The 4,937-nt window shown below is 39.1% G+C and overlaps 1 long non-coding RNA gene across 1 annotated transcript; it reads right to left on the bottom strand.

Moving 5' to 3' along the window:
• Positions 1-976: 976 nt before the first annotated feature.
• On the bottom strand, positions 977-3,787 carry LOC148206771 (uncharacterized). The gene is made up of 2 exons (XR_015786460.1): positions 3,379-3,787; positions 977-1,230 (listed from the first exon to the last, which is right to left on the bottom strand). It is a non-coding gene; the product is annotated as an uncharacterized LOC148206771 (long non-coding RNA).
• Positions 3,788-4,937: the final 1,150 nt, after the last annotated feature.

Here is a 4,937-nt window from a genome sequence, read left to right on the forward strand (position 1 = left end):
TTCTGTTGTCTCTGTGGTCCCTCTGGTTCTCCCTTAGTCTTTTCCATATCACGGGCCATCTCTACCAAAGCGGAGAATTCTCTAATGTGCAATCCTTTCACCAGTAACTTGATATCCTTCCTCAAGCCATTCTCAAACTTACGACACTGCCATTCTTCATTTATTGACATGGTGTTGAAGCGAAGCAGGTGTTTAAAACGATTTGCATACTCCGATACCGATCTGTTGCCTTGAGTCAACTCAAGAAACTCTACCTCCTTAGCAAACCTGACACTATCTGGGAAGTATTCAGTGTAAAATTTAGTTCTGAACAACTCCCAAGTGATAGGAGTCCCGTTCCCTCCATGATGGTCTTACACTCTTCCACCAATGTCCAGCTTCTCCTGTCAGCAAGTATTGGGTGTAGGCCAGCTTCTTCTCATCCGGACACCCTTTGGCTTCAAAGATTCGCTCCATATCTTGGAACCAATGATCGGCCTCATCCGAACTGCATTTGCCAGAAAACCTGTCGGGATGATGTTGGAGAAAACTCTCCAAACTCCACTCCTTGACTGGAATGGTAATAGGGGCAGAAACATCAGGAGTAGGTCTTCCATTAACCAGCATTTCCCTGAGGAACTTCTGAGTGTCTTCAGCTGACACTCTTGCAGCTTCTAAGTTTTGAAGGGCGATGGTGTTTTGTTGCACCAAAGTAGCATTCTGAAGTTGCATAGCCTCAAGTACAGCCTCCAATCTTACGGTGTTCTCAGAAGGCTCAGGCTGAGAAGGTGGAGGTGGTGGTGGTCTAGGTGCCATTTTCTGCTCATACAGAGAAAAACACCATTAGTCCAACCCAAGGAAACAAGGACAACCGTCCAACACAATACTAAGAGTACACAGCATAAGCAGCGCACATACACACCCTACAGGATCCTCTAAGGACAGAAACTGCTCTGATACCATTAATGTAACGTCCCGATTATATACATCATTCATATATAATAAAGACGTCATCATGCATAATATAGGAAAGCAGTCAAGAGTAATTTAAGGATTACAGTCATCCTCAGAATAGTGCGGAATTGACAACAAGAGTATTAGAATTTCTCCATGAAAATCACGGAGAATTTAAAACTTAAAACACACATGAGTTCCTCCAAACATTAAGAATTACGAAATAAGTCTAGCTAATCTAAGCTGCAGCACTTCCGTCTCCATCAAGGGCTGCTTCCAAAGTATCCTCTCCGTCATCTGCTCCCATCCAAGTGGATGATCATCGCCAAAGAAACATACCCAAACAGCACATAACAAAACAATGCAAGGGTGAGCTAGATATAAAAAGCATGTTATACATACAGCACAGTTAATTCATGCAATCATTCATAGATTCATATAAAAGAACAATTAAAGCATACTCATTGATCCATATTTCACATACTCCGACATGTAAACATTCATCCAAACATGGTAAACTGACATCACAAGACTTGTTACTTTATACCCCGACTTGTTCCTTTATAGACCGACTCGTCCGGACTAGAATGATTACCGAGCTATGGCGGGTCTTGCACTCGTGGTGGCTTTATGAAATTTGGGCACTCCCGCCCTGGCACTCCCGCCTTGTGAAACTTTAGGCACTACCGCCTGGTGGAACTTTAGGCACTACCGCCTGGTGAAACATTTGGGCACTCCCGCCCGGCCACAATCACGAGGTTAATCCGTTATTACTCACCTTGGATCATATGGAAGCATCCAAGACTAGGACCTCCTGCTACTCCTCACCACATGTTCAATCCTCTCTACATGAAAAAAGACCATTGGAGATTCAGGATGACCCCCAAAACTGAGCTACCATGTAATCATTCTATACAACCCCAAAACACCACCATGTATCCTCTCCTTGAGGATAATGGAATTACGTTCATGAATCATACTGTTACTTTAAACCTTATCCCAATTAATGAATAACCAGATACCTCCATAATATCACATTAAATCCAACGTATCCCATCACAGTATATAATTTCCAAACATTTTTCACATAATTCAATTCAAGAAAATGAACTTAAAACCCGATATTTTCATAACACTATTGGAACGAACGTTATCTGCCAAACGATATTGAACGAACGCTATTTACCAGCAGGCCGAACGCTGATTAAACTTAGGACGAACATTATTTCATAACAGGCCGAACGCTATTTCACACCACTAGGCCGAACGCTTATATTGACACCTAGGACGAACGCTAAGACTTTTAACAAAATTTGACCGAACGCTTGAACACAATTAGGCCGAACGTCATATTGGATTCAACAATATTTGGTCGAACGCTAAACTAACAAGGCCGAACGCTAGCCATTTGGACGAACGTCCAATGTTGCTCAAAACGGACGAACGCTATGAGATCAACAGGCCGAACGCTAAGAATTTCTAATCCCATAATAATAATACCGAACGCTCAAGATTCAAACTTAATACTATCAAATAAAGGCCGAACGCTTATTTATACATCAAAACCGAACGTTCAAGATTCAAATCCAAGAATACCAACCTGAGGCCGAACGTTAACAATCATATCCATGAACGAACGCTTATGATTTGAAACTTAGAGTCTAAATTGAACTCGAACGCTCCCAACAAAACCGAGACCGGACGTTCACCATCAGAACAAAACAAAGGCCGAACGCTCAACACTGAATTTAAGGCCGAACGCTTGTTCCAGCCATTTGGACGTACGTCCAATGTGGCTTAAAACGGACGAACGTCCAATTTGGATCAAACTGGACGAACGCACAGAAGTCATGGACGAACGCACTTTGCAGCATCGCGCGCTCGGGCGCGACCTGATGCAGAATGCAGAATTCTGCAGAATGCAGAATTCTGCAGAATGCAGAATTCTGCAGATTTGAGGTCAGAACCTCTCTTACCATTTTCAACCCTTTTTAATTAACTTCTAACACCCTTAATTCATGTTTTATACTAGATTGGACTTACCTAATTGATTATAACCGTTCCTTATTCAATTCTTAAGGGATTCATACTCAAATTCAACCATAAAACATCAATTTTCATAACTTTGATACTCAAAATCCAATTCTACCGCTTTACACCTAGTTTGATCAATTTGATGGTTCTAACAAGTCATAATACAGTGGGTGAAACTGTTCCAAAGGCTCAATAACACTCTAGACCCCAAATACTCAAAATCACTACCTCACTTCCTCTCCAAATGACTAAAAAGCTATGAAATTCCAATTTTCTTCAATTCCAAAGCATACAAGATTACATACATGAATCAACACATCAATTTCAATCCACCCATACATACAACCACAATTTTCCAGCATCCTACTCATGCAACTACTATCAACATCCAGAAAATCCAACTCCCCTTACCTCTTGAAGACCTCCTAGCCAAACTTGAATGCAGAAATTCCAAACGTTCTCTGCCTCACCACTGGATGAAGCAAGCTTCTTCTTCTCCTTCTCCCGTACGTGCAGCAAGCTCTCTCCCTCTGCAGAATCTCCAAGTGCCGAATCCAACCCTCTTCAAAGCTCACGATTCTCCCTTTAAGAAAGAAAGGAATGGCACTCCACTGCCTATCAAACCCCAGCCGTCCCACTCTCCTTCCTCAGTGCCCAATCCACTAATGGAGGTAAGTGATGATGGTGCTTGGAGCACTTGGAAGTGGAGAGGTCCACCATCCACCAGCCGCCCACTCCACTCAGCCGTCCACTATCATAGTGCAGCCGTCCACTGGGCTCCTTCCCCCACTAACAAAAGACAGCAGCCCCCTTTTGAAACCCTTCCCCACCACTTTCTATTTTAAAAGGACGCACGGTCCTTACACATGTTCACTTTGCGAGCAGAATAAAATCCAAATTGACAGAGAACTCTCTTTTAAAATTTCATAATTGCTTTCTTCCTAAATAAATCATAGTCTAAGCTTCACATCGTAGCATAAAATATTGTTTGTGGATTATTTTAAGCATAATCATCGTCACAAGTTACTTTAATCAATGCTAATATATAATCTAGCTATTATGAGAATACTTTTTCAGTTGTCAAACAAAAAAATAATGCATTCGGAATTCTGGATGTTCAATTATGGAGTTTGGTAGAGCATCCCAATGTCAGCCCTGTTTTTAATAAATTATTACACAGTGTAGGTTTATCATAGTCCCAGCTAATTTGAATGACATAACCTAGTATTATTATTAACATTTTAACAAAACCATGAAGATATAATCATTTGAAACTATTTGATAATACAATTGGAAACGAAATTTGACCATTTTGAAAAAAATAATATGAATAAAGTATTTACGGTCCCTGCAAATTATAAGGGAGTCTGAATAACTTTTTCTCCCACTAAGAATTATAATTGTGTCTGAAATTATTATATACACTTATAAAAGTCTTTGATTCGCTTCTTCCACGAAAAAATAAATATAATTAATTACAAAGAATCAAAGTAGCCTTGAAGGTGACTTTATTAGTTGAAGTCTCTCATTAATACATCTGAACAACTTCATTACTACTGCTATATACGAATACCTGCAAAATCTGGAAAACCATAATTACTATGGTGAAATGTTCTGTTAGGAAAGTTACAGGTATCTACAACTCATATATAACTTCCTTCGTCACGTTCACTTTTATTAACAATTCTACTAATAACTTGATAAATTAAATCTTTTTAAAACAATATATACAAAACCAATCAACTGCCATTTATAACTTTTAAGGCACTACAAATGTACTTTACTCGAATTAGTATTTATTAATTTTAATTATTTTTATTTTATCTTTTAGTTGTATACTATAATTTAAATTCATCTTTCATTTGGAAAGAGGATTTCAAATCATTATGAAATATATACATTTATTTTAATATTACAATTAAAAAATATTAATCCATAACGGCAATTTTCTTATTACAATTAGCCAAATA

The sequence above is a fragment of the Vigna umbellata genome, chromosome 1, assembly GCF_029865625.1.
Source record: "Vigna umbellata cultivar VRB3 chromosome 1, Vumbellata_1.0, whole genome shotgun sequence".
NCBI lineage: Eukaryota > Viridiplantae > Streptophyta > Magnoliopsida > Fabales > Fabaceae > Vigna > Vigna umbellata.